This window comes from Tursiops truncatus, chromosome 19 (assembly GCF_011762595.2).
Source record: "Tursiops truncatus isolate mTurTru1 chromosome 19, mTurTru1.mat.Y, whole genome shotgun sequence".
In the NCBI taxonomy this organism is placed as follows: domain Eukaryota; kingdom Metazoa; phylum Chordata; class Mammalia; order Artiodactyla; family Delphinidae; genus Tursiops; species Tursiops truncatus.
The window spans coordinates 6,756,485-6,778,103 of NC_047052.1; the positions used below are offsets into that span (position 1 = coordinate 6,756,485).

The window sequence follows — 21,619 nt, forward strand, 5'->3', positions numbered from 1 at the left end:
ATTTGATCTCTGCGCTGGGCACCCTGATGTGGTGTCAGCAAGGAGGAAAGGGAACCTATAACACCACGTGTTACTGAACACACATTCTCTAGTTCAGCCCTGCAGGGACCTGGATGCAAAACCCAGCGTCTTCACTGGAGCTGATTTACATAAAACGAGCATTTACTGGTTCATGTATTCTTTACTGAATGTTTACAGAATGGAAAGTTCCACTGCACAACATTCTTTTTAAAATCCATAACAGTGTTGGGGTTAAGATTAGACATTTTTGGTCAAGAAAAAGCAGCATTTCTTTTCATCTCCCCTTCCTTCCCATAGTGCCCAGTCTTGTCGGTTCCTCTTTCCAGCTCTCCAAATTTCTCTCAAAAATTCAAATTCCTTTTCCCGCTATTATTTAGAGCAATTCAGTTCCTCCCCAGCTCCTTTTCCACACTTCCTTCCTCATCACCACCATCACTACTACAGTTGACCCTTGAACAACACGAGGGTTAGGAGTGCTGACACCCTCACTGTCAAAAATCCGCCTATAACTTCACAGTCAGCCCCTCCCTATATCCCAGGTTCTGCACCCACGGATTCAACCAACCGCAAATTGTGCAGAAGGTATTGATTGAAAGAAATGAAACTCATGTTGTTCAAGGTCAACTGCACTTATGGAGTCTACTGCTGTGAAATTGGAATCTTTTGGTTGCAAGTGAGAGAAAAGTCAACTAAAACTGACGTAAACAAGACGGGAAATGATCAGCTCATGTAACTAAGGGCCCAGGCCTGCAGTCACAGCTGGATCCAGGAGCTCAGACAATGTCATTATTCTTAGTCTCTCTCCATCTCGCCTGGCTATTTCCTTCTAGGGGGACCTTGACCTCAGGCAGGCTCTCTCCCACAGTAGCCTCGGCAGCTCCAAGTTTCCCTTGTCCCAACTTCCTATCCACAAGGAAGAAGAGCTCCCGACCCACCAAGTCCATTGAAAGCCCTGAGCCCAAGTTCTCATCAGCTCAACGTGGACGAGGTGCCTATTCCTGAGCCCCTGTGTGAATGGAGACGGAATACAGGGACTAGCTTAGGCGGGATCAGATGATCACCCCTAGAGCTGTGGGGTCAGGGACAGTCAGAACCATCAAACCATGGACCCAGAGTGCATGCGAATTGGTTCCCTCAAGGCACGTGGGAGACCGTCAGCAAAGAAGGGAGGGTGGATGTTGGGTTAGACCATGCACGTCCACTAGGATGCACGCTGGTCTACGCTTCACACAGATTAGCCCACTCATCATCCTGTCAACACTACACAAGAGGGACTATCATCCCCATTGAATTGATGAGTAAACTGAGGCCAGTAAGTGGCGACAGTGAGATCTGAACCCAGGCAATCCTAACTCCAGAGCCAAGTGAGTTCAGATGCTCAGTGAAGCAAAGGGTCCTCCTGTCAACAGGCCACCCCTCCCCCAGCAGAGAGTTTAGAAGGTGGTCTTTGCTGGCTGAGCATGCCTTTAAGGGTTCACCTTCCACCCTAAAGAGCTCATCAAAGTATAGCTTATAAAGAAACATGGCCCTCTGCCCTAGAGCAGGGGTTCATTTAGCCTGATGACTGTGGTTAAACGGGTCCATGAATTTGGATGCTGTTACCGATGAAAGTTTGTGTCCCCCACCCCCAGAGCCATGGTTGAGCCCTAACCCTCCACATGATGGTATTTAAAGGTGGGGCCTTTTGGAGATGACCAGGGTTAGATGAGGTCATGGGGGTGGGACCCCACCATGGGAGTAGTGGCTGTATGAGAACATAGCGAGAAGGCAGCTGCCTGAGGGCCAGGAAGTGGGTTCTCGCCAGGAACGGAATCGGCCAGCACCTTGACCTTGGGCTTCCAGCCTCCAGCACTGTGAGAAATAAATATCTGTTGTTGAAGCCACCTGGTCTATGGTATTTTATTACGGCAGCCCGAGCTAATACAGATGGGGAAAAAAATGACACCTTCATTTGCACTAACCTTTAACTGAAATTTAGCGTTTCCTTCCATGATGAACATGGCAACAGGATACAGGAGTATCAGCAGGACCTGTGACTTTCTCACCCTCAGAAGTGACAGATATTTTCACATCACATTATAGTTGTTGCAGACGTCTCAGGTATCACTGACGCTCATCGCTCCCTGCAAATTCTAGTATCACGAGACTGCTTACTAGAGCTGGTTATTAAATATGTTACGTACAAGCACAGGTATTATTATACTACAGATTTGGGTTTTATATCTTGATAACTCTATTCAATATAACTGGTGTCCTTAAGACTCCTTGGACTTTATTTTATGCACTTAAAAATACTATTTGAAGAAGGGCACAGGCGCGGGCCCAGACGAAGCCTGGGGAGCAAACTGTTCTCTTTCTTGTTACGCCTCACGGGAAGAACCACTGAAGGGACTTGCAACGTTCTGCCCAAAGCAGATAAGACCTGGGGACATCGGAGCTGCCATCAAATCCTCAGGGATGTTCGCATTTAGGAGCGAGGACCCAAGATGGAAACTACAGGAAAGCAAGCCTGGGTTTCCCACAAGCAGGCTGTACCTCACTGTCAGAGTGACGTGAGGGAACCCTGGAGTGAACCCACACACACACTCTTGCCCCCTCCCATGAGTGAGGCTCACTGTAGCCAAGGCAATCCTCTGGAAGATAAATCAGATCACATCACTCCGTCACTTTACGTTCCACGGCGCCCCAGCTCCCTCAGGATCTCATCCAGACTCCGCTCCATGGCCCAAGGGAGCCGAGCCATCCAGCCTCACCTTCTTCTACCTGCTACCCCGTTCACTCCCTCCAGCCCGCCCCCTCCCCCAGCTTCTGGAATGTGCCTCGCTCCCTCCAGCCTCATGGCTTTTGGCCACGCAGGTGCCTCTGCGGGCACTGCACCGCCTTCTGCTCCTTGCCCAGCTGATGCCCGTTCCTCCAGTATCGTCGAGAACGGAAAGCACCCTGGTTCTTTTAACAGAGACCGTGTAATGTAGCTGCTGACCAGGTATTGCGAACCCAAAAGACAACATGGGGCCACTAGGTATCGCGGGCTAATAGGGACCCAGGGCAGCCACCATCCCAGGACTGGAGGAACTAGGGAAGCAGGTGATGATGCAAATGGAGAAGCTTGGAGGGGGACGAGGTGCTGAGCCCGAGGCCTCTGAGGCGGGGCTGGCCAGTTTGTGAGCCGCAATTTGAACATCATCTCCCTCGAAAGGGGGCCCTGAGGGTGGTAACCTCCCTGCCCTTCAGAACGCTGTGACATGTGGTAACCGGTGTGCACATGTGCTGGTGTCCGGCTGCCCTCACTCTCCCCACCAGACCCCCGAGAACGGTGATTATGCTGCGTTGTACTAACTGCCCCCCAGAAACCCTTTGACAGAATCATTCCTCAGGGACGGTGTGTCGGAAGCTCCCTTAGTGGCTGGACTGGGTCTCTGTCAGGTTATCTAAACTCTCCTTGATCTTGAACCTGGGCTGGGACTAGAGTGACCAAGAGGGGCCACGCTAGGTTCCTGTTGCAGGACTTCGGGTGGCGCCCCCTCTGGGGGCCATGCAGGTGCAGGGTCTACCCTGAGAGGGAGCTTCACCTTAAACTCTTCACCTGGGGCCCCTCACGGCCTCACCTTGAACACTAGGCCCTGCCTTGGACCCTGCCGGGCAGGTAGTTGGGCCCCATAAGATGTGTCGAGTGAACGAATGAGCCCAGGCCTCCGTTTTCCAGGGGAAAACAGCCCACTTGGAGTAGCGAGTTCTCTAGGTCATCTCTTAGCTGAGAAGGGCTATTCTGCCTTTGAAAATTCCCTCTCTTAGATGGCACATTTTATATGTATTTTATGATTAAAAAACATTTTTTAATCGAAAAAAATGCCCCTACCAATAATAAGCCTCTTGGTGCTGTGAGAAGTCCCCCTGCTTTGGAGCCAGACTGCCTGGGTTCAAATGGAAGTGATTCTACTTCCTGGCTGTGTGGCTTTGGGCAAGTCACTTTACCTCTCTGAGCCATAGTTGCCTTGCCTGTAAATGCAACTACAGCCCCAGCACAGCACCTGGCACATGGTAGGTACTTAATACAAGTCAGTTTCCTCTTGTTGTGAGCCCTGATCACACCTCAAACACAGAGGACCTGCCTCTCTGAGTGAATGGGAGTGACCCAGGGTGGGGCTGGATCAAAACCAAGGCTGAGGGCCCTGGTCCATGGGAGAAGGGGACTGCCTCGGGGAAATCCCTCCCACTCTATGGAGCAAAGAAGGTATATGGATCAGAACTCTATTCAAACTTGCTTAAGCAAAATGAGAGAGTTATGGTCTCACATGTTGGGAATCCCACGGAGGACACTGGCTTCAGGTTAGGCTGGATCCAGGGACTCAACTAGACCTTTATCAGGTTGATCTCACTCACTAACCCAGTGACTGGCCGGGGAAATAGGGTACAGTGATTGGCCTTGCCTGACTCACATGCCCTTTAGGGGAGGGCAGGGTTGGGGGCTGCGATCGACAGCCCCACTGATCCAGCTCCCCAAGGGAGGGAGAATGGGTGTTGTCACCAGAAGAAGGGAGGAAAGTAAGATAAATGGTAAACCTTCCGACCTGCCACACACTGTCCTAAACACTCATACTTAAGTCATTGAATCCTTATAACAACCCTACAAAGTGGGTACCATTTTCATCACTCCCATATTACAGATGAAGAAACTGAGGCCGTGGGTGCCTCAGGTCACAGTCAGTGAGGGACAGAGCCAGTATCCAGCCCCAGACAGTCTGGCTCCAAGTCCAAGCGTGTCACCACTTTCTCATGTCGCTTCTCCCCATCAGATAAAAACAAGAGACGGTTGTCAGAGGGGCAGCCCCAGAAGGAGTCCCAGGGCTCCCCTGGAGTAGAATGGGGAGCAGCTGAGGACAGCAGGTGGCCCAGTCTCGTCACGAAGCCTGTCTCGAGTGCCTCTCGCTGTATCTGGAAAATGCTAGGAGATCCCAAAGAACTTACCAGAAATTGAGGACACTCTCAGACTCTGCCCCAGGGGCAAAAGTCCTGGCCTGAAGACCCAGACCCCGGCTTTGCACTGCCACAAGCTGGCTGTGTGAGTTGGGGCCGGTCACTGCCCCTCTCTGGGCCCGTTTCTTCCTCTTGCAAATGAGTAAGTTGGGCCTGAATCTCCATCCCTGAGGGCCTGGGCTCCCCCTGGGGAAAAGCTGGGGGTGCACTGCTCTGACTTGTGGTCGGCCACAAACTGCTCTGTCCCCAGCAGCCCTAGGTGCTGGGAAAGCAAGGTGGCCTCCTCCCCAGCCTGGCCCCCAGCACATCACCGAGAAGGCCCAGCCATGAACCCAGCCTCCTTCCGGACGATGGCCCCTAGTCCCTGGCTGACCACTGCTGGGCCCACCCCTAGCCGGCACCCAGGGCGGTGCCACGCCCCCCCAAGCCCCACCCCCCCACTGCAACTTCCCCATCTGGTGTCTTAGCCTCCTAAACAGGTATCAAAAACTCGCTAGGGCAGGGGTTCTCAACCGCTGATTTTGTCCCCTTGGGGTTTCCAGATTTAACGAATAAAAATGCAACCTTTGGGACATAATTCTACTAAAAAGTTGTGAGTTGCTCATCTGTGATGCAAATTTAACTGGGAAACCTGTATTTTATCTGGCAACCTTATACTCAGGGGACATCTGTCCACATCTGGAGACATTTTTGATGATCAAATTGGGGGGTTCTATTGGCAGCTAGCGGCTGGAGGCCGGGCTGCTGCTGAACACCCCACCACGCCCAGGACGGCTCCAGCACAGAGAACGACGCAGCCCAAATGTCAGCAGTGCTCGAGGCTGACACACCTGCCCTGGGTCGTTCCCGAAGCTGACACACATACCCACCTGTGATCTCAGGGACTTGTCAGAGGGAGCAGTGGTTATCCTCACGTGAAAGCCAGGGAAACTGAGGCACAGGTTAAATGGCTTGTTCAAGATCACACCAAGCGGAGTCTTCCGCCTGTCTGTGCCCTCTCCTCTGTAATAACCTCATGTGTTCTTCTAGACAAGGAGCCATGTAAGGCCAGCCAGGAAGTACAGTAGGGGAAGGGGGACTGGTAGAGCTATGCAGGGTCCCCAGACCCCACGCTGGCGCTCTGGGTTCCCAATGGGCAAGCAAGCCAGTCCTGGAGAGGGAGGCTCCCAGGCGTCGCATCCCAGGGATGCTGTCAGTTGTGTCACCAGGGGGCAGCAGAGACTGGGAAATGATTCCACGTGCCTGTGCCTTCCACTACTGGAAGGAACTGGGTATTCATCCTGACTCCCGGGTCCCACCCACAGAGATTCTGACTAAGCGAGTCTGCATGGGCACCAGGCATTGGTGGGGTTTTTTTGGTTTTTTTTAAACAGCTCCCATGTGCAGACAGGATTGAGAACCAAGGGCTCAATTTTCATGCCTGATTTCACATCACAATCACCTGGGAGCTTTAAAAAATACCAATGTGGAAACAACCCAAATGCCCATGGATGGATGAAGGGATAAGCAAAATGTGGCATATAACATACAGACGGTGGAATATTATTCCGCCGAAGAGGAATGAAATTCTGACACATGCTACATGGGTGAACCTGGAACACGCTGTGCTAAGTGAATTACTAGCCAGACACAAAAGGACAAATATTGTATGATTTCACTCAAATGAGGCTCCTAGAAGCAGTCAAATTCACAGAGACAGAAAGTAGAATAGATGTAACCAGGGACTAGGGAGAGGCAGGGATGGTGGGTTAGTGTTTCACGGGTACAGACTTTCAGCCTGGGAAGGTGAGAAAGTTCTGGAGGTGACGGTTGTACCATAATGTGAATGCACTTAATGCCACTGAATTGTACCCTCAAAAATGGTTAAAATGGGGCTCCCCTGGTGGCGCAGTGGTTGAGAGTCCGCCTGCCGATGCAGGGGACGTGGGTTCGTGCCCCGGTCCGGGAAGATCCCACGTGCCGTGGAGCGGCTGGGCCCGCGAGCTATGGCCGCTGAGCCTGCGCGTCCGGAGCCTGTGCTCCACAACGGGAAGGGCCACAACAGTGAGAGGCCCGCGTACCGCAAAAAAAAGGTTTAAAATGGTAATATGTTACGTATATTTCACCACAATTACAAAAAAACATGTAATGGGAATATACATGCTGGGTTTCATGATTAAAGTTTAAGATCACTCCACAAAACAAACACAAATGTCCACGGGTCTCACCAGACTAACTAAATAAGACGGTCTGGGGGTCAAGCCCTGGGCACTGATATTTTCTAAGTATCCCAGATGAATTTAACTGTGCAGTTACGAAGGAGGGTCCCTGTTCTAAGATTATTCTAAGATTCCAACATACAGGAAGAATAGTGGGTGTGCCATTCATTTATCTGTTGTGATGGTTTTAAAACCTGTCCACAAATTCTTTGATGCCCTTCCTTCAAGAGGTGGAGCCTAATCCCCCTCTCTCTGAGTGTCATCGGACTTAGTGACTTGCTTCTAACAAACAGAGAAAAAAGAAAAGGGAGACGCGATGGTGATGGAGAAACAAAGGCCTCCCACCGACAGCCATGAGAGGGAGCCATCGTAGAAGCGGGTCCTCCAGCCCCAGCTGATACCTTGGTTGCAATGAGAAGTCAGGACTGAGTCAGAACTGCCCAGCTAAGTCACTCCAGAATTCCTGTCCCACAGAAGTGGTGACATAATGCTTGCTTTAAGCCACTAAATTTTGGGGTGATTTGTTACACAGCAACAGATAATTAATACATCCATTCAGGAGTCATTGAACCATGCATGCATCCCTGTACACACCCACCCATTTATCTACCCACCCAGCTCACCTATCCTTTCATTTATCCATCCATCTATCCATTGATCTCCTTACCTATTCATTCATTTATTCACTCACACATCCACCCATCCATCTACCCCTCCATCCACCCACCATCCTAGAACACAGGGCCTAGCACATAGGAGACCCATGTAAATATCTGTCAAATAAATGAACATTTTCTAAACGTCTCCTCTATGTTACTGCCTGAGACAGGCCAGGGGACTTGCCGAGAAACGTGACCCTCGGATCATACCGGGTTGGCACCTGGTCCTGCAGGACAAGCCTGGGCAGCCCAAGGACATACTCTGGCTCACAGAGACTGTTGACCGCCTTGTGGGGAGGAACTTCCCCACCTGAGCCCATCCAACCTCATTTCCTCCTGCTGAGAAGCTTTAGCCTGGAAAAGGAAGGGATGGCAGAGCCGCCTGCCCCTGGGGGTTTTGTGATGAGAAGATCTGGGCTTTCCTGGAGTGGGGCAGCCGCAGAAAGGCCGATTTCCTCCTGTGCAGCCCCATTCTCTTCCCCGAGAACAGAATGGAGGCCCGGGCCCTTCCCACCCCACACATGCCTTTTCTAGCCTACTCTTCTTCTCATCCCTCAGGGTTACATGCTAGGACCTCAGTTTTCTCATCTGTAAAATGGGAATAACAAGGGTATTTTGGAGGTGAGATGACTGGGCGCCCGGGAAGAGCCTCAGCAAAGGCCCAGTGGCAGCAAGCACTACACTGTGCCCTGGGAGCTGTGATGAGGGGTGCAGAGTGACAGTAAAACCAACGTCCTCCCAGCGGGGGCAGGGCCGCAGTGACCACCCTCTCCTCTCCGCTTTGCTCACTCTGCTCCTGCTGCGTCATCTCCTCCTGTTCCTCTAACATTCCATGCCCGGCTGCTCCCACCTCTGGGCCTCTGCACAGGCTGTTCCCTCCTCTTGGAAAGCTCTTCCCCAACTGACAGCTTCTCCCTCCCTCCTTCAGGTGTCTGCTCAAATGGTCACCTTCTCAGCAAGGCCTTCCCTGGCCCTCCTTCCTTTACTCTCTCCATCCCCCTTTTGGATTCATTTTTTTCCATTACATTTATCCTTCTAAGACACTACATCCTTTCCTTACTGCGTTTGCTTACTGTCAGACTTCCCTCAGAACATTGGCTCCACAAGAGGGGGTTTGGCCTTGTTTATGCACTGCTAGATCCCTCACCTGCCAGAGTGACCAGCACATAGTAGGTTTACAAGATGGACGGATGGCTGGATGGAGGATGATGGATAGATGGCTGGCTGGCTGGAAGATGATGAATGGGTGGATGAACGAATGGATGGTTGGAGGATAATGGGTGGATGGAGGATGATGGATGGATGGATGGATGGATGGAGGATGATGGATGGATAGATGGATGAATGGGTGGAAGATGATGAACGGGTAGATGGACGGATGGATGGATGGGTGATGACATGATGAATGCATGGATGGATAAATGAACAGATGTTTAAAGTAAGGATACCGAGCGGAACTTCTCCAGCAGCCCTGAAATCAGCATCTAGGTGTAAGTTCCCCACATTCTAGAAAAAGCCAGGAAAGAGAAGCCCAGACCCCAAGGCTTATTAAATGTGCCTGCAAAGGTTCTGCTCTCCCCATTTATCATCCCAGCGCCAACAAAAGATGGGGGTGGGATGAGAAGGGAGAGAAAAGGAGAAACTTCCCTTCCCAGGTCCCAGGCTCAGCCCTGTCCTGCACCCATCCCCAGGTAAGGCAGGTGCCGCTGATCTTCACGTGGCACCTGCCTGATGTAGGGGCAAGAGAACTGGCAAGAGGTGAGCACTGCAGGGAGGCGTGAGTTCTGGGAATCACATGGACACCAGGAAGGAAGCAGGGCCTGAGACACTTTCCTAGTATCATCCCACCCGAAAGCGTTGGCCCCAGGGTGAGGAGCCCTTTCCCCCGACCCCCAGGAAGCAGTGGGAGGTGGGAGATGGACCACAAGGGGAGCGAGCTGCAGGGGAACATGCCGTGGGGACCCTCACCTCTGCCCCCATCCATACGGTTCCCCAAAAAGCACACGTTTGGGCGGCCTCTGAACACCCCTGTGGACAAAAGCATGATGCCTGCCATTTCAGAAAACAAACAATGCTGCCTGCCATCAAGCCATCAGCCACTATAGCCCTCCCATCCCGAAGGTGCGCCCTGAAGGGAATTCAGGATGGAAAATTACAGGACACTGGCCCTAGAGAGTTAAGATGACTATCAAAGGAATCATTTCAATGAGCCAGACTCTTGCACCATCCCATACACAGAAAGACACTAAGATCATTAACTTGAGATGTCTGTTTTTTGTGGTGAGCAGTAATCTTTTGTAAGTCTTTCTACAGCATTTGTTTTTTCCCAGCAAAAACTCCTATATATCGAGGTTCTTCCCTTACCTCTTTGGAACAGTCCCTCAGAGCCAGCTGAGAGGCTGCCTTCCTGGGCTACAGTCCTCAGAAATGTCCTCGAATGAAACATAATCCTCAACTTTTAGGTTGTACTTTTTCTTTTTTTTTTAAGTCAACACCCCTGGTCACTTCTCTGATGGCCAGCCAGGAGAAGCAGCAATGACCAGACAAGGGCAAGGACACCAGTGGTCCCTTCTCCACCTTCGCCCCGCACAGGAGGAGACAGGGACTCAGAAAAGGGAAAAGGCATGAAATGAACGTGAAATTGGACGGGAGGCTAACGTTCTCAACTAGCCTGGGCATTTTGCTACTGAAAGTGTCTTTAAGAAACTGGAAAGAAAGATTTCAGAGAACAAGGTTTAGCGACAAAGAACACACCATGTTACATGTGTGCTCCATACGTGAGCAGTGGGCCAGCTTCCCTTGCTGGACCGCCCTGAGGATCACAGGTGCTCAGCTCGGCAGAGCGCCTGGCACGAGGAGGTCTCCGGAAATCGTTGAATGAAGGGACATTAAAAACGAAACAATGGAGCTAGGAGTGCGGGGGTGGGAGGGGTCAGTAGAGGGAGCCTACAAGCCCGCTTCCCTTGGCCGCCACTGTGGGGAACGGCCACAGCCTGAGCTGTTTTACACCAAGACATCTCCCAGACTGCAAGACAGGAGCGTGTCTGGGTGACAGGCTTGCGGGCAGGATGGAGAGCTGGAGGGCCCCCCTCCCGGTGCTGGTACCCTGCCTTCTCCCGGACTGTGCTCTGGGGCACAGGCCCGCAGGGTTCAGGGCTGTTCTTCCTGCAGAGCCTTCCCTGCCCGGGGGTCTCCAGCAGCTGCAACACGTGCTGCTGGAAGCGGGGGGGAGGGGGGTCTCCATGGCAACACTGACGTCATGGACCTGGAGTCCCTGAACGCTGCCTCCGCCCCCCACCAGGGCCTGGTGCAGCCGTAGCCTCACTCAGCAGCGGCGGGGACCTCAGGGGCGTTGGAGCTGCCACCCTGCCCTCCGCTGGCTCTCGTCCTGGCCACCAGAAGCAGACAGCTGTGAACCGGGCCAGCCAGGTCTCACCTGCTAGCCACCTTCCTGATGCCCCTTTGTCCTCAAAGCACTCTCAGCTGGCTGCTAGCTCAAGAGACCTTACTTCCTGTTTCATTAACAGGAAGCCCCGGAGAAAGCACATCTTAATACAATGTGGGAGGTGAGGTGCTGGCCTCAGCCCCCAAATGCTAACCGTGCCTGAGGACTGAGACCTAAGGGCCTTGCCCGTCTGTCCCGCTGCACACTCCTCCTCTCCGTCCTGGTAGTCTGCCCCCCCAAGTGCCAGGCACTGCCTCAGGGCCTCCACCCTTGCTTCCCTCTGCTTGGAAGGCTGTTCCCTCCTCCATCTCCCCTCGGGGCGGGTCATTCCCGGCTCCTTCTCCAGGTCAGCTCTGTGCTGCCCTGGGCGGCGCTCCCTCCAGCCTGTACTTCCTTTCAGCTCAATAGATACACCGCCTTGATGGAAAATATCTGTGGGATTAGTCTAATGGTCGCCTCCTCCCTCAGGCTGTATGTGGTGGAGGACAGGGTTTACTGTATTCAGTCCTGAGTCCCCAGTGTGCCTGGCACACAGTAGGTACTCAATACATTAAAAAAGAAAAAAAAAAAAAAACAGGCTTACTGAGATATATTTCACATACAATCCACCCAAGTAACATGTACAATTCCATGTTTTTTTAGCATATTTACAGAGCCGTGCAGACATCACCAGAGTCGGTTTTAGAACATGTTCATCACCAAAAAGAAACCTCTGCCCTTTAGCTGTCACCTCCTGGTCCCCTGACCCCTCGGCCCTAAGCAACCATTAGTTGACTTTCTGCCTCCAGAGAGTTCCCCGCGCTGGACACTCGCTCAGACAACTGGAACGTTAAAGCATGTGGACCTTGGCTTCTTTCAGTTATCAGTGCTTTCAAGGTTCAGTGTATATATTTTTGCTCAGTGAATGAATGAATGGGTGATTGAATGAATGAAAGGCTACGGGAAGCAAAGGAAAGGTGCTCTCCTGGTGGGATGATGGGCAGTGGAGGATGGTCCTGGGTCTGTCATGGGATCCACATCTAAGAAGGGACAGACTCTGCAGGAGACTATGGCCTGGCTGCCCCAGAGACACACTTGCTTGTCTCAACATCAAGATTCCAGTCTCACTGTCCAACCCCTGATGGTGGATGTAGGTCAGATGCCCACTGCCCCTTGGTCCATCGGCAGAGCTCCTTTCCTGTCTTCACATCGGAGTTTTTCATTCATTCGTTCGTTTATGCCACCGAAATGCACGGTTATGATCTATAAGTCTTTCTCTTGTAAATGAATATGTTTCTTTAAAAAAAAATCAAAATAGACAGATGCTTGCTTTGCAGGGTGACTTGAGGCCAGACCCTCAAACCTGGCAGCTCTGGACATCAGTTCTGCAGGAGGCCCCCCGCAGGGCGTCCAGCCTTTCCTGTGTGGGGTCCCTCATGGGGGGCTCTGAAACAGAGGGAAGGAGGCAGGGCGCAACCTTTCAAAGAATAACATAGCCCGAGGACATGACATATTTGGTTCTAATCAGTTTAGGTCCAAGATGGCGGCCCACTTCCAGTGGACCTGGAGCCTCATTACGCGCTCATTGTGACACATCAGCTAAATGACACACCCACAGTTGCCATGACAGTTCCAAGGCGACCACAAAGGTCCACAAGTGGGTGACAGCCCAATTCCTGGAAATCTCCACCGTTTCCCCCAAAATAGCTGGAATACTCCTCCCACCCATTAGCCTATGAAATTACCCACCCCCATAAAAACTGACAATCCCATACCCTGGGACCACTCTCGCCTTATGAGATGGCCCACACTCTGTCCGCGGAGTGTGTTTCTCTCTAAATAAATGCACTTCTTATCTATCACTTTGTCTCTCACTGAATTCTTTCTGCGATGAGACATCAAGAACCTGAGCTTCATTAAGTCCTGAGACCAGGTGTGTGATCTCAGGTAAACAAACGTGGGTTCAAGTCCCAATCTGAGGGGACTTCCCTGGTGGTCCAGGCAAGACCCAACATCCCCAACGCAGGGGGCCCGGGTTCGATCCCTGGTCAGGGAACTAGATCCCACATGCTGCAACTAAGAGTTCACATGCTGCAATTAAAGATCCCACATGCCACAACTAAGACCCGACACAGCCAAACAAATACATAAATAAATATTTTAAAAAACAGTCCCAATCTGAGATGCACGGTTTCAGCTCTGCGGTGGCCTTGAAACTGAGCAGCACCCTGTGGGGCTCTCCCAGGTACAAGCCCTATCTGTGTCCCCTGTTTCTTGTTTGTAGGAAGTGGGCTTTATTCAGCCTCCTTGACCTTCTCTGAGTTCCAAAGGGCAGATCCAAACAGTTGCTAATCAGGGAAGGGAAGGAACACAGAAACAAGGGAGGAGCAGTCAAGAAACAATAGTGCAGGGGCTTCCCTGGTGGCGCAGTGGTTGAGAGTCCACCTGCCGATGCAGGGGACACGGGTTCCTGTCCCGGTCTGGGAAGAAGATCCCACATGCTGCGGAGCGGCTGGGCCCGTGAGCCATGGCCGCTGAGCCTGCGCGTCCGGAGCCTGTGCCCCGCAACGGGAGAGGCCACAACAGTGAGAGGCCCGCATACCGCAAAAAAAAAAGAGAAAGAAACAATAGTGCAGCCTTGTGGCAGGGTCCTCCTCAAGGAATGTACATAACAGTATCTTTGAGTTCTTCTGCAGGAACTTAGGCCCCATCCAGGTGGAGGATGGTAACTACTTCAGGCTGAGCTCAACATTCCTGAAGCACCGCCCTGTTACCTCACCAACAACCAATCAGACAAAAGTCACACACCCTGCAGCCCTCACACCAAATTTTGCCTATTAAAAACGTCCCCCCCCATGGACTTCCCTGGTGGCGCAGTGGTTAGGAATCCCCCTGCCAATGCAGGGGACATGGGTTCAAGCCCTGGTCCAAGAAGATCCCACATGCCATGGAGCTACTCTCCCCAGCTAGAGGAAGCCCACACAGAGCAACAAAGACCAAACACAGCCAAAAATAATAAATAAATAAATTTAGAAAAAAAAACTTCTCTCCCCAGACCATACGGAATTTCGTTTTCTTTTTCTTTAATATTTACTCATTTATTTGCCTGCGCCGGGTCTTAGTTGCGGCACGTGAGATCTTTAGTTGCGGCATGTGGGCTCTTATTTGCAGCATGAGAGATCTAGTTCCCCGACCAGGGATCGAACCCATGTCCCCTGCATTGGGAGCATGGAGTCTTAACCACCTGAGTACCAGGGAAGTCCCAGGATTTCAGGGGTTTTGACCACGAGCCACCCGTCCTCCTTGCTTGGCCCTGCGCTAAACTTTTCTCTGCTCCAGACTCCACCGTTTGGGTTTGTTTACCCTCACTGTACATCGGGCACGTGAACCTGTAACAGCCTCTCAATTCACACCATCTCAGTAAAAACCATTTATGGGTAAGTGCTGGCTCCAGTCCTTCCCCTTGCTGCTCTCCCCACTTCCCACCGAGCTGCCACTGCCCCTGCTCCTGGTTTATGGAAATTCTGGAACCATGCTGTCCACACAAGAGCCACTGGCCACATATGGCTGCTACTGGGCACTTGAACATGATGGGTCCTGACTGAGATGCCCCGGAAGGGCAAATTACACACTGGGTTTCAAAGACTTCGTATTAAAAAACAAACAAAAAAAAAGAATGTAAAATATCTCAATAATTTTTTTCCAATAATTTTTATATTGATTGCAGGTTGAAATGTTTGGGCATGTTAGGGTAAGAGATATATATTACTAAAATGAATGTGGCCTGTGTTTCCTTTAACTTTTAAAAATGTGTCTACGAGAACACTTTACATGTGTGGCTTGTGTTCTATTTCTCTAGGACACCACTAGTCTTGAACGGCCGTCCACCAGGGGACACAGCCCCCAACCCCATGGCCATGGTGGACACCGCCGGAACTCCAGGCCTGTGAGGGGCTTAAGATGCATCGCTGCTACCCACAAAAAACCCCACCTCCCACCCCAGCAAAACCCCTGTAGCCAGTGGGTGGGGGAAGCCCCAGACAGGAGCTGCTGTTGAGACCAAGCAGGACCCTGTGGGGCTCCTGGACACAGAAGCCTTTCTGTGTCCCCTGTTTCTTGTTTGTAGGTCAAGGGATACACATAACAACATCTTTGAGCTCTTTACAGAACGAAAACCCCTAACAAATGGAAGATGCTAGCATTCTTCATTCCGGAGAAGATCACAGTTTGATAACCTCGAGAAGTTCATCAAGAGACCATCTGAGGCCAGATCAAAGGAACCAGAAAAGCTCATCGGGAGCTTTTCTGAGACCAGATTAAAGAAGCGCAGGCCCTGCGCACACCTTGATCCTTATCAGCAACTCTGCCCTTGAACCACTGCTCTAAAACTCCTCACCAAATCCTCCCAGGTTGGGACACACAGTTTTTCAGGGCACGAGCTCACTGTATCCCCCTTTGCCTGGCAAAGCAATAAAGCTCTTCTTTTCTACTTCATCCAAAACTGTCTCTGAGATTCGATTCGGCACCGGCTGCACAGAGGCAGAGTTTTCGGCAACACTGTGAGGGGTAAGTTGTGCCCAGCAAGCTGCTAAGATTCCAGAACCCCATTACTTGAACCTCCCTTCCCACTGGATCTGACAGCCCCTTCCCCTCCCGGCAAATCAGAGAGAAGGCGCCGCCCGGTGTTTTAGGGGTGTTCAGATCCTCGTCCCTACCTTTACGTCAGAGGAAAAACAGCCAGGACCTCTGTCACCAGGAGCTTGGTGGAGACCTTCCAGCCCGTCCTCGGCCTCCTGCTTCTTTGATGACCACAAGTGCTCTGGGGAAGGTTTCATTTCTAGAGGTGACTCTGAAAGGCAGGTTTCAATACACTGATCAGGGAGCAGGTGGATTTCATCTCCCTGACAAATCTGGGAGAGGCTAGCCCAGGCTTGCCTTATTCAGCATTACCGCGGAACAGGAGGGAAAAGTCAGCCTTAAGGTTTTCAAGGCCGCATCCAAGTCTGGATAGAGTACACTGAAAAATAAAGCTAAGTCACCTATCCTGCCATGTACAGCTGTGCAGGTTGGGCACTGTACAAGGGTGCCGCATTTAGAAGTTTGTATGTTTATTACATAAACTTGAATATTTACTACGACAAATTTCCAGCAGGTGGCAGTAGAGTGTTTTGAGGAGGCGACACAACCATTCACCAAGAGGCTTCGCAAGGACGGACAAGTATGGCTGTGATAGGAGATGTCATGGTGGCATTGGCACCCCTTATGCTCCCCAGCCCAGACACAGCAGAGAGAAGCAGCAGCCACCTTGTCATTTAAAAAATTCTGTTTTGATGCCACTTAAGAAAAAAACGGATGCAAAATTCAAATTAAACAAACCACTTTAAAGTGGCATTTCAAACATTCACAATGTTGCACAATCACCACCTCTATCTAGCTCCAAACATTTTTCATCACTGTGGGGCTGCACCCCGCAGGCCTATAAGGCCTGCACTTGCCCAGCTTTAAGACGGAAGAAAGAGCCCAGACTCGGCAACAGAGACATCAAAGGTTTAATGGATGGGGGAGCTTCCACGTCTGAAGCAAGGTCCTGGAGCAACACCCCACCGTATGTGGCTCCTGGTGGGTAGGACATGGTGGCAGGCTTCGCTCCTGAGGGCCAGGGGAGGTTACCAGTTATAGGGGATATGACCTCAGGTGGGCTCATTAGTTACCAGGGAAACCAGCATAGGGACACGAGGCGATGCCCCTCACCGGTCCTTTGATAAGAACAATCACCAGCTGGGGCCCCCGGGGCAAGTACACACAGGAAGGTCAGTCAGGTGAGTAGGACGCAGGGGAAGCAGGCCCTGGTCAGGCAGGGGTTGGAAGAGAGCAACAGAACAGCCACCTTGAGTGGCCTGACCATACACTCAACCCCAAATAAAACCCCATAGCCATGAAGCAGTCACTCCCCAGCCACTGGTAAACACCAATCTGCTTTCTCCCTATACCGATTTGCCTATTCTATTATTTCATATAAATGGAATCATACAGTATGTGGTCTTTTGTGTCTGGCTTATTTAACTCAGCATAAGGTTCTGAAGATTCATCCACGTTGGCGCATGTATCAGTGCTTCGTTCCTTTTCACGGATGGACAGGAGTCCATTGTCTATATACCATGTTTATTTATCTGTTCATCTACGGATGGGCATTTGGATTGTGTCCACCTGCTGCCACTCTTATAAAGTGATGTGGGGCTTTCTCTGGTGGTCCAGAGGTTAAGACTCCACGCATCCAATGCAGAGGGCGTGGGTTTGATCTCTACTCAGGGGAACTAAGATCCCACATGCTGTGTGGCCAAAAAAAAAAAAAAAAGTTGACATGTAATGAACACAGTAAATTACACGAATCGCACCCCAGAAGATTCCCTCCTACCTTCCTCATCAATAACAACCCCTGGGCTTCCCTGGTGGCACAGCGGTTGAGAGTCCGCCTGCCGATGCAGGGGACGCGGGTTCGTGCCCCGGTCCGGGAGGATCCCACATGCCGCGGAGCTGCTGGGCCCGTGAGCCATGGCCGCTGAGCCTGCGCGTCCGGAGCCTGTTCCTCCGCAACGGGAGAGGCCACAACGGTGAGAGGCCGTGTACCGCAACAAAAATAAAAAATAACAACCCCTCTTATCTCTTGCAGAGATAACCACTACTGTGACCTCTATAACCACAGATAACTTGTGCTTCTTCATGAACTTTATACAAATGGAATCACACAGCAAACCCTCATTTGTGTCTGGCTCCTTTCACACAGCGTAACGTCTGTCCAATTCGTTCACGCCATTGTGTGCATCCGTTGTATCTTTTTCTCTTTTTCTGCAGAATCCTCTCATATGGACATGTCACCATGTATTTATTCTTCCTCCTGTTGACGGAGGCATTTGCGTCGTCCGCTGTATGTCTGTTCCACAGTTAGTTTATTCATTCTCCTGTTAGTGGACATTTGGGCTGTTTCCACTTTGGGCTATTATGAATAACACTGCTATAAACATTCTTGTTTGTGTCTTCGGTGGACACATGAGCTCAGCTCTCTCAGGCGTCTACCCAGGAGCAGAGCTGCATGGTCACGGGGTCAGCAGATGTTTAGCTTTAGTAGATATGCTTCCCAAAGCGGTAGAACCAATTTCTACTCCTGCCAGCAAAGTCTGAGAGCTTCTGTCAGCCGCCACTCCCACCTCTGAAAACGGGTGCAAGCTGATTCTGGGGGCCCCTGTCGCCGAGCTCTTCCAGCTCGGCTGGGAGGCACTTGTGTTGCTGAGGTTGGGACAGGAATACCTGGTAACCTGGTATCCTTGGGAGGGATTTCCCAGCCTGTCGTGGAGATGCTCCCCTCCATCCTGTCCCTCTGTCCCCTGGCACAGTCAGTCACTGTCTTAGTTTGGGCTTCCCCAGAAGCAGGCTCTGCGATAACTATTCCAGCAAAGGTAGCTTATTTGGGAAGTGGTCCCAGGAACCATGAATGGAACCATGGGAAAGTGAGAGGAGAAGGGCAGGAAGTCCTAACAAGCAAGTCAGCCCAGGGGGCAGCTGGAGATTAATCCCAGGGAAGGACTCCAGGAATCAAGGAAGAAAAGGAGCCTTGGAGGTCTCCGCGCCCACCAGGAGCCAGAGAGCAGGGGCATTTGCACACCAGCTCCCCCTGCCACGAGGGCTGCTGCCAGGCAGAGGTGCAATTCTGGGCCTCACAGAGCCTCAGGGAATAAGCCAAGAAGCCGAACTTTACCCTTCACTCCTTGCTGGCCCTCCTTCCATACCTATCACCACGTTCTACAGTTTTACTCCTAAGCTTCTCTTGAATTTGTTTCTCCACGTGGTCCAAGCCACAGCCTCAGCCCCATCCACTCACCAGTCAGCAGTGGAGAGATCTTCCCGTAATGCCTGGGTCATAAGGTTGCTTTGATCCCCAGCTCCCTGCGTGACCTTGACCAAGAGACCCAGCCTGTTCTGGCCTCCACTTCCCCATCGGTCAAGAGGGATCATGTTAGCACCTGCCTCATAGGCCTGCCAGGAGGAGTAAATGAGTTCAGACCTATAAAACCCTGTTACCATGCCTGGCGTGTAGTAGGTGCTGTGTACATGCTTTGTCAGCAAATGGATAAGATCATTGCAACGTCCTTACAATCATTCATAGCCCTCGGGGTAAATCCCAGAGTTCGATCAATAAATACGACTAACGAGACACTGGCTGGTCTCACCCCACGCCTGCTCCCCCTGTGATATGCTGAGTGGTGGCCCCAGAAGGTACCTTCACCCGGAACCAGTGACCAGGAATTCATATGGAAAAAGAGTCTTCTTCATAGATCACGTAATCATGCTAAGGATCTGGCCATGAGATCATCCTGGATCATCCAGGTGGGCCCTAAATCCAATGTCAAATGTCCTTACGATAGAAAGGCAGAGGGAAGTGTGAGCTGGAGAAGAGGAGGAACCACATGAAACAGAGGCAGAGATGGGAGTGATGCAGCCGCCAGTCAGGAACGCCGGTAGCCACCAGAAGCCGGAAGGGAGAAAGAAATGTTTCTCCTCTACAGTCTTCAGAGGGAGCAGTGGAAGCGTGAAGTCCTAACCACTGGACCACCAGGGAATTCCCCCTGCCGACCTCTCGATTTGGGACTTCTGGTCTCCAGAAACAGAGTACATTTCTGTGTTTTCAGCCACCGGGTTTGTGGCACTTTTTGTGGCAGCCCTGGAAAACGGATGCACTCTGTGTTTTAGGGCCGCCGTGAAAAAGCACCACAAACTGGGGGGCTTAAAATAACAGAAGTGTATTCTTTCACAGTTCTGGGGGCCAGAAAACCAAATTCAAGGTGTTGGCAGGGTTGGTTTTTTCTGAGGGCTGTGAGGGAGAGTCTGTTCCCTGCCTCTCTGCTGGCTTCTGGTGGCTTACTAGCCATCTTTGGTGTGTAAGAGGCATCATTCTCGTCGCTGCCCTCATCTTCACATGGCCTTCTGCCTGTGTGCCTGTCTCTTCAGATCAATTTCCTGCTGTGCATGTCTGCTTCTGTGACCAAATTTCCCCTTTTTACAAGGACACCAGCCATACTGGATTAGGGCCCACTCCAATGACCTCATTTTAACTTGAATACTCTGTAAAGACTTTATTTCCAAATAAGGCCACACTCTCAGGTACTAAGAACTTCAACATCTCTCTTTTAAGAGACACAATTCAACTCCAACGATAACAGCCACTGCCCCGCCCCCATGCCCACCATGCTTTCCATCTGCAGGTCCCAACACAGATCCCGCTCCGGTCTGTCGCCACGTCTTTGCACACCCCCCTTTCCTCTCTGATGATGTGACGAACGTCCTCATTCTTCACTGTCAACAATACCACCTCCTCCAGGAAGCGCCGCCCCCCGCCCCGACTTCCAAAGCCTGGGTTAGCTGCCACCCTCCATGCCCACCATAGCTTCCTGTCATGGCATCTGTCACACAATATCAGGGCTGCCTGATTGCCAGCATGTGCCAGGTCACTGGGGCCCTGGACGGCGAGGGCCATGTCTCCTGCTTCTTCTAGCATGTTTTCTAGAACGTGCTAGCACCTGCTAGAAACAGGTGTTCAATAAGGAATAGTTGAATGCATGAATGAATGAGGCCTGGCCCTTTTCCAAGGCTCTCTGATCCCTTTCCCGGCTGGCCTTTAGAGAAACTTCTAGCAGTCTGTCAGACACAAATGACAACCAGGTTCCCACGTGGTACAACTCCAGGGAGTACCATTTACACTGTAGTCTAAGTGACGGGAGGATAGCTCATTCTAAAGTAGGCACTGTTTGAGTGTGGCAACCTGGAGAATTGCATCAGGCTGGCCTGCGGACCACAGAGCTCAGATCCCACTAACCCAGTGGCCACTCTCTTGGGAGTGCTTCTCCCTGCCCCCATTTCAGGATCTACCCTGAAATTTCCTGATGAACTTCCCTCCGCAGCTCAAGGACCTAGCGCTCCACTGGGTTCTCACTGGGCCCCTCACCATCAGCTGTGGGGGGAGGGGGGGAGGGGGGAAGAGGGGGAGAGGGGGGAGTTGCACGTGTGTTACGGGAGGAACAGGTAGGGTCCTGGCCTGAAACAGAAGACCCACTCTGGTGGGTTCTGTAAAGTCAGTGAGGAAGGGCTAGCTCTGGAGGGGCGGTGCTGGCTAGGTAATTGACAAGGGACGCTGAGGTCCCGGAACATACACCAGGGGGCTCTTACCACGTGCAGGTCGGCAGGGTGAGTGGAAGACGCGGTGTAACTCAGTTTCTGTACGAGGAGGGCAAGCTGGTGACCTTCTGGTCCAGAGGGTGGGCGGGGTTAAGGAAAGTGAGGCACTGGATGGG

General features: G+C 51.7%; 1 protein-coding gene across 1 annotated transcript in view; it reads right to left on the reverse strand.

The window, feature by feature from the left end:
- Positions 1-16,094, reverse strand: part of PLCG2 (phospholipase C gamma 2) — a 188,687-nt gene extending 172,593 nt beyond the window's left edge. The window contains exon 1 of the mRNA XM_033844547.2: positions 15,992-16,094. The gene's annotated coding sequence lies outside the window, so the exon portion shown is untranslated. The remainder of the gene's footprint in view (positions 1-15,991) is intronic.
- Between the last annotated feature and the right edge of the window lie 5,525 nt (positions 16,095-21,619).